This window comes from Humulus lupulus, chromosome 2 (genome assembly GCF_963169125.1).
Source record: "Humulus lupulus chromosome 2, drHumLupu1.1, whole genome shotgun sequence".
In the NCBI taxonomy this organism is placed as follows: domain Eukaryota; kingdom Viridiplantae; phylum Streptophyta; class Magnoliopsida; order Rosales; family Cannabaceae; genus Humulus; species Humulus lupulus.
This window is the reverse complement of record NC_084794.1, coordinates 19247542-19256319: the sequence shown is the minus strand read 5'-3', so window position 1 is coordinate 19256319 and position 8778 is coordinate 19247542. Positions and strand designations below refer to the sequence as shown.

The following is an 8778-nucleotide window of genomic DNA, read 5'->3' as shown; positions in this document are numbered from 1 at the left end:
ATCTAAACTTTGAGCTGAAGTCGGGCCTCATCCACTTATTGCCTTCTTTCCATGGGCTGCCTGGTGAGGATCCGAATAAACATTTGAAGGAGTTTCATATTGTTTGTTCTAGTATGAAACCCGCTGCAGTGACTGAGGAACAGATTAAGCTGCGAGCTTTTCCTTTCTCTCTAAATGATGCAGCTAAAGAGTGGTTGTACTATCTTCCACCTGGTACTGTTGAAACTTGGAATGGTATGAAGACTATGTTCCTAGAACGATACTTTCCGGCATCTAAAGTTGGAAGCATCAGGAAGGAGATCTGTGGTATAAGACAGAATACAGGAGAGTCTTTGTATGAGTATTGGGAGAGATTTAAGAGGTTGTGTGCTAGCTGCCCTCATCATCAGATAAGTGAACAGCTCCTCATTCAGTACTTTTATGAAGGATTACAATCACTGGATAGGAGTATGATCGATGCAGCCAGTGGGGGTGCACTAGTTGATAAGACTCTTGCTGCAGCCAGGAGCTTGATTTCTAATATGGCTGCTAACTCACAATAGTTTGGCATTCGTCAAGATCCTGTTCCACCGCCTAAATCAGCTAATGAAGTGAGCACCTCTAATGCTAATCAGCTGGGTCAACAATTGGCTCAATTAACTGCAGTGGTACAACAACTAGCTTTGGGCCAACAGGTGCGGCCATGTGGAATCTGTCAAGTAGCGGGGCACCCTACTGATACGTGCCCCACTCTAGTGGAGGGAGAAACTGAAGGTGTTAATTCTGTGGGAAATTTTCCTGGCCAATTACGTCAGATGTATTATGAACCATTTTCACAAACTTATAATCCTGGCTGGCGTGATCATCCAAACCTTCGATATGGGAATCAACAACAAATAGCTCCACAACCAACAGCAGCAAGACCACCTGGTTTCACTACACAACAGAGGTCTCAAAATAATTATGTACCTAGACCATCACAACCACCGCAGGCTGCTCCACAACCAAGTGCCAAAACTTCTACTAAGGATTTAATCAATGCACTTGCTACAAATACTCTTCAATTTCAGCAAACCACCCAAGCTTCCATCAAAAGTTTGGAGAATCAGGTGGGACAATTAGCAGCATCATATAACCGGTTGGAGGCTCATCTGTCAAATAAATTGCCTTCACAACCTGAGATGAATCCCAAGGAGAATGCTAGAGCAGTAACTTTGCGCAGTGGGACGCAATATGATCCACCTAGTCCTCCAATGCCCAGTAAATTGCCATCCAAGCCACAAGTTGATTGCTTAGTTAATGAAGATGTTCCTCCAAAGCCAACCACCCCTACACAACTCAGCCCTAAGCCTACTATTGTCATTCCACCTCCATTCCCAAGCAGACTGAAAAAGACTAAAAAGAAAGAGGTTGACAAGGAAATTCTTGATACATTCCGAAAGGTAGAAGTGAATATTCCTCTTCTTGACGCTATTAAACAAGTGTCGCACTATGCCAAGTTTCTGAAAGAGTTGTGCACTAATAAGCGTAAGTTGAAGGGTAATGAAAAAGTTAGTGTGGGGGAGAATGTTTCCGCAGTTCTACAAAAGAAGCTTCCACCAAAGTGTAAGGATCCTGGTACTTTTACTGTCCCTTGCACTATTGGTAATAAAAGAATTAAGCGGTGTATGTTGGATTTGGGAGCCTCTATCAATGTCATGCCATTCTCCATTTATGCTTCATTGAATCTCGGTCCACTTGAAGAAACTGGGGTGATTATTCAACTTGCTGATAGGTCGAATGCTTATCCCAGGGGTGTAATAGAAGATGTTTTAGTTCAAGTAAATGAATTGGTGTTTCCGGTTGATTTTTATGTTCTTGATATGGAAGATGAATCTATTCCATGCTCCACTCCAATTTTGTTGGGGAGACCATTCATGAAGACTGCGAGAACTAAGATTGATGTGCATGACGGTACGTTGACCATGGAATTTGATGGGGAGACAATTCGATTTAATATTTTTGAGGCTATGAGGTATCCAAGTGATGTACATGTTGTTTACTCTCTTGATGTGTTGGATATTCTTTCTCAACGAGTTTTAGATTTGCATAGTGAAGATGATTTGGAGGTTGCGTTGAGAGAGCATCTTGTGTTGACCGATGAAGATTTGTCTCATGAGATCATGGATGTCATAACCACACTCAATAGTGGTTTTGACAAGACCTTTAAGAAGGTCGCATTTCTTAATTTGCCGATTTCTAATGAGAAATTGCAGCCATCAATTATTCAAGCTCCTACACTTGAATTGAAGCCTCTTCCGGAGCATCTCAAATATGTTTACTTGGGGAAGAACGAGACACTTCCTGTTATAATTGCAAGAAATCTTAACCAAGGTCAAGAAGAAAAATTAATGAGAGTACTCCGAGAGTATAAAACAGCCATTGGTTGGTCTATTGCAGATATTAAGGGGATTAGCCCTTCCATGTGCATGCACCGAATTTTACTTGAAGAAGGGTCTAAACCAACACGTGAGGCGCAACGGAGATTGAATCCACCTATGATGGAGGTTGTGAAAAAGGAGATATTGAAGCTCCTTAGTGTGGGTATTATTTACCCAATTTCAGACAGTCAATGGGTGAGTCCTGTTCAGGTAGTGCCAAAGAAGTCTGGAATCACAGTGGTAAAGAATGATGAAAACGAGCTGGTACCAAAAATAATGCAAACCGGGTGGCGAGTTTGTATAGACTACCGAAAGTTGAATGCGGCAACCCGTAAAGATCACTTTCCATTACCGTTCATTGATCAGATGCTTGAGAGGTTGGCGGGTCATCCTTATTATTGTTTTCTTGACGGTTATTCAGGATATAATCAGATTGTTATAGCTCCTGAAGATCAAGAGAAGACAACCTTTACATGCCCTTTTGGTACATTCGCTTTCCGACGAATGCCGTTTGGGTTATGTAATGCTCCGACCACATTTCAGCGATGTATGATGAGCATTTTTTCAGAATATATTGAAAACATCATCGAGGTTTTTATGGATGATTTTAGTGTTTATGGTGACTCATTTGATCGCTGCCTTCATAATCTCACTTTGGTACTCCAGCGGTGTATTGAAACTAACCTTGTGCTCAACTGGGAAAAATGCCATTTTATGGTAAGCCAAGGTATAGTTTTGGGTCATGTGATTTCAGTCAAGGGAATAGAGGTTGATAAGGCAAAGATTGATTTAATTCGTTCTCTACCATCTCCGACTAGTGTGAAAAAAGTAAGATCATTCCTTGGGCATGCAGGGTTTTATCGGAGATTTATAAAGGATTTCTCTAAAATTTCTACACCACTATGCAACCTTCTCCAAAAAGACGTAAAGTTTGAGTTTAATGAGAAGTGTTTCGTGGCTTTCAACCTATTAAAAGATTCTCTAACTACAGCTCCTATAATTCAGCCACCGAATTGGGAGTTACCATTTGAACTCATGTGTGATGTAAGTGACTATGCCGTGGGCGCTATTCTTGGGCAACGAGTTGACAAGCTTCCTCATGTTATATATTATGCTTCTCGCACTCTTAATGATGCTCAACTTAATTATTCCACCACTGAAAAAGAGCTCTTGGCAATCATTTTTGCATTGGAAAAGTTTCGGTCATACTTGATTGGAACTAAAGTGATTGTGTATACTGACCATGCTTCTCTTCGCTATTTATTGGCAAAGAAAGAAGCCAAGCCTCGGCTAATCCGGTGGATTCTACTTCTTCAAGAGTTCGATTTGGAGATAAAAGATAAAAAGGGTTCTGAGAATAGGGTGGCGGATCACTTGAGTCGTCTTATTCGGGATGAAGATAATTTGCCCATAGAAGAAAAATTTTCGGATGAGCAACTCCTCGCCATGCAAGAAGCTATTCCTTGGTATGCCGACATTGTAAACTACCTTGCTTCAAAGGAGTTACCAAGTGATCTCACACAAGCACAACGGAACAAGATTAAGCATGATGCTCGCCACTATATATGGGATGAACCTTATCTTTGGAAGCATTGTACTGATCAAATCATTCGTAGGTGTGTACCGGAATCTGAATTTCGTTCCATCCTTGCTTTTTGTCATGCTTATGCTTGTGGTGGACACTTTGGACCTAAGAGGACAGCTCGTAAGATATTTGACAACGGTTTCTATTGGCCCACAATTTTCAAAGATGCTTATGCTTATTGTAAGGCATGTGATCGTTGTCAACGAGTTGGTAACATAACGGCCAAGGATCAAATGCCCCAAACTCCTATTTTAATTCTTGAGATTTTTTATGTTTGGGGTATGGATTTTATGGGACCATTCCCCTCCTCTTTCGGCTATGAATATATTTTATTGGCGGTAGACTACGTGTCTAAATGGGTCGAAGCAATTGCAACTAGAACGGATAATTCAAAAACAGTAGTGGACTTCATTCGCTCCAACATTTTTGTGCGTTTTGGTACACCTAAGGCTATACTTAGTGATCGAGGCACTCATTTTTGTAACAAGAGTATAGAAGCATTGTTTCGACGCTATAGTGTAACTCACAAGGTGACAGTTGCTTATCATCCACAAGCCAACGGGCAAGCGGAGGTTTCTTATCGTGAAATTAAATTGATTCTTGAGAAAAGTGTAAATCCAAACCGGAAAGATTGGAGTACAAGGCTTGATGATGCCTTGTGGGCGTATCGAACGGCATATAAAACACCTATCGGTATGTCACCTTATCGGTTGGTGTATGGGAAACCTTGCCATCTACCGGTGGAACTAGAGCATAAGGCGTGGTGGGCTGTAAAGAAGTGTAACATGGACATGGTTGCTATAGGACAACAAAGAATGCTTCAATTGCATGAGTTAGAAGAAATACGCAATGAAGCATATGAGAGTTCGAAAATCTACAAGGAGAAAACCAAAGCTTTTCATGACAAACATATTCTTCGGAAGAGCTTTGTGGAAGGTCAGAAAGTTCTCATGTATCACTCTCGCCTTAAACTCTTTCCTGGGAAGTTGAAGTCTCGCTGGTTAGGTCTGTTCATTGTTACCAAGGTTTTTCCTCATGGAGCGGTCGAAGTTGTAATTCCAAGTACCGGAAAGTCATTCAAGGTGAATGGTCAGCGATTAAAGCCATACTATGAGTCAATGGAGGAGGATGAACAGGTTCATGTGATGTACCTCGAAGACCCAGTTTATGTGGGCGAAGATTGAAGTTCACAGTCGAGCTAGCGACATTAAACGTAGCCCATTTTTTTATGTTTTTTTTTAGTTTTAGTTATTTTATTTTTATTTTTGTTTTTAAGTTGAATATTTAGTTTATTTAAAATTTTATGTATTTAGTTGAACCGTGAAAAACGTGAAAAAAAAGAGGCAAGGCAGAAAAAGGCAATCTGGCCGCGGCATAGAAAAAGTCTTGCCGCGGCACACAGGCAAAGAGCCAAACCCGAGACCCACTGGCCGCGGCACAGAAAAATAGTTGCTGCGGCAGGAAGCCAGATCCCCAAAACAGAGAGTCTCCTGCCGCGGCACGTGAAGAACCCTCCAAGTCCGAGACCCCCTACCGCGGCACATAAAAACTCCTGCCGCAGCACGCCTCCCAGAAAATGCCTAAATACCATTTTTCTTCTCCTTTTCTCACCCATCACTCTCCCTCTTACCTTTTCAACAATACCCACCGATTTTGCCATCCCCATTCTCCATCTTCATTCCTCTTCTCTCAATCCTTAGAAACAATAACCCCATTCCTAAATCCCTCATCTTCCTCATCAATCTCCACCATACCCATTCCTCATTCTTCCTCATTCTTCAAAGATCACCCTATCATTTGCCACCCACTCTTCTTCTCCTCAATTCATGGTCATTTGGAAGTTTTTGCAAGGGATCAAAGCGTAATCAAGCACACTTTCACAATTTTTTGATTGGATTCATCAATTCAAGGTATTATTCTCACTTTGCAACCTTTGCTTGAGACTTATTATCTTTCGAACCAATCTTAGAGTGGACGGAATTTGTCGGGTCTATCTCCTTCATATTGAATTTCTGTGGTGAATGTGCTTGTCTATTGAGTGTATCTGCATATTGGGGGTAATAGTTCAAGCCACAAGCTTTTGATCTCTTTGTTCTACATTCTGCACTCTACGTGTTTGATAAAATGTCACATCAAGTTGACTCTCCAGAATTGAGAGTGTAGAATATTCTACTTTGTGCTGTGACCTTAGTTACTTCTCATAACCACTTTGAAGGAGTGTCTCATCAATTATTGCCATCGATACAATGGCTAGCAAAATGGCATTAGAGGGGCGCGGTGGAGGACGACTGAGAATGACACCGCTCATAAACTTGAGTCCAAATATATGGACTATGAACTTAAGGCTTGGCACCGTTTTGTTGGGGCAAAATTATTCCCCAAAAAACATTTTGGAACAGTGGACTTGGCTTGTGGGAACTTGTTGTATGCCATCGTAACAAACAAGTCTATAGACGTTGGCAAGATCATTCATGCATCAATCCTGAAGAGTATGTCCAGTACACAGAATGGGTTCTACCATCCTTCATTAATCACAGACCTATGCAAGAAGGCTGGTGTACGATGGAATGATAATGAGGAGGTAATAAAACCAATGCATATCATTGACAGGAATACTATTCAGCGGTTTGATAAACCCACAGCCACATCTTCTGCGCAACCTGCATCTTCTTCACATGCACCTGTTCAGCCTCACACTGGCCGTAACAGGACACTTACTGATCGGGTTGCCACTGTGGAGAATGAACTCTATCATTCTCGTCTTGACATTCGAACATATCATGAAGAGATGGTGGCCCACAATCAAAGAATGATGGAGTTTGCTAGTTATCAAGACTTGTGCTTCAGGATGCAGCAAACCAATTTAGGGGCGGATATGTCTGGATATCCACCGGCCCCAATGTGGTTGCCACCTTACCCTCCATCTGTTCCGATGCTTCCTAGCCATACCAATGACTATGATGATGATGATGGAGAGGGTAACACAGAAGAGTTTCAATACACTGATGCGGATGACACCTACAGTCGAAATTGATGAGGGAGTTTTTTTTTTCTTATTTTCTTTTCTTTTCTTTCATTTTCTTTTGTTTCTTCTTTTCTTTTCTTTTCATTTTATTTCTTTTCTTATCTTTTTTAAATTTGTACTTATCACCATTGAGGACAATGTTTAATTCAAGTGTGGGGGATGGGTAACAAATTGTTTGTTTGTTTTGTCTGTCTCATTGTCTGTGTTTGTTTATAATTGTTTGTGTTGTTGATGTTGGTTTTGTGTCTTGTGCCGGTCTTATTGAATGCAATGGTCGATGATGAGTATCTGAATGATACTAAACTTGAATGCTAGATGATGATGGATGGATTGTGATTCGTGTGCTTGACTTTTGTTTTGATGACTACTTGAATTTGTGCTTTAAATCTTAACGATTTATTACAGTTAGATTTGCTACTTACTGTTTGAGAAATAATTTTATGCATGTCGAAAAAAAAAATATTTAGATATATACAAATTTAGTCCCCACCACTCTAGAACACATTGGTTGATTGCTTGAGGCGAAATCATAAGTGCACAGAATTAGGGAAATGATAAAGGCAATTTTCTTTGGATCGTTTGAGCCGTTCAAGCCTACCATATTAATAATGTATCCTTAGTTCCCTGTTTTTGAGCCTTATTGACCATATATTTTTTCATTGAGAACTCATTACTTAACCCTAAACTTCTTTATTTTTCTTTATCTATGTTGATAACCCATTGCACCATGGCTTAGCTAGTTAATTTTCTACTATGGGATGAGAGGTTATATGTAAAAAAAAAAAAAAAAGAGAAGTGTAGTAAGAGTTTTTGTACATGATGTACTGATAAGTGTAAAGATCTCATATTTATCCCCGAGGAATATCTTAAAAAGAAAAAGAAAGAAAAAGAAAATTTTCTTGCATAAAAATAAGTGTGGGGGAAAATAGAGAGATCAATAATGTATGAAAAGTATGTGGGAATTGTTGAGGAAGATCCAAAGTAGAAATAGAGAAAAAGTATATATTGGGTATGCTATGGTGCAATATGAGCCTAAATGTATCCTTCTCATCTACCCTGCACCTTAGCCATACATTATAAGCTTATAAAGACCTTTTGATTCTTGAATCTGTGTGTTTATATTAGTGGAGAGTAATTAGTTAATATCTATGGAGTGGTTGATACTTATATATACATTTTTTTTTATGAGGGGCTAGTTTGCTTTTATGAAAAAAGAACATTAATAAAACGACATGTATGGATTAGTCTTGATTCAAGTAAACTGGTAAATATGACTGTTATAACTCGTGATTTAAGATGAATTTCAAGTAGTTCATCAACTTAGGAGTTGAAAATCTGATGATTATGAAATTCAAAGTTATTATAGCATAATATTTTAGTGTAATTCTCTGAGACAATCATCGTATTCAATAAGACCGTCTGTTGTGTTAATTTTCAATTTTGTTCAAAGTTTAGTTGTTTGCTAAGGGACTAGCAAAGTTTAAGTGTGGGGGAATTTGATAAGTCTATTTTTGTATAAAGTTTATTTCTTATTCTTTAGGGTTTTATGTTAATAAGTAGTGTGTTTGAGGATGGTTAGAATCGTTTTGCTAATTTGTTTCATTTAAACTGAATCGTCATTTTTGAGGATAATGTATATATTTTAATGAGTTTTTGGTTTGATGATAATATTGTAGGGTTCTAATCATTGGAGTAAAGTTAAAGAGGAGAAAAAAATCGAAAAAGAATGAAAGCATAATCAAGCAGAGAGCTCGCCGCTACAAGGAAAA

At 39.3% G+C, this 8778-nt stretch overlaps 1 non-coding gene across 1 annotated transcript; it reads right to left on the bottom strand.

Moving 5' to 3' along the window:
- Positions 1 to 284: 284 nt before the first annotated feature.
- Positions 285 to 391, bottom strand: LOC133820759 (small nucleolar RNA R71). Its single transcript, XR_009887159.1, has one exon. It is a non-coding gene; the product is annotated as a small nucleolar RNA R71 (small nucleolar RNA).
- Positions 392 to 8778: the final 8387 nt, after the last annotated feature.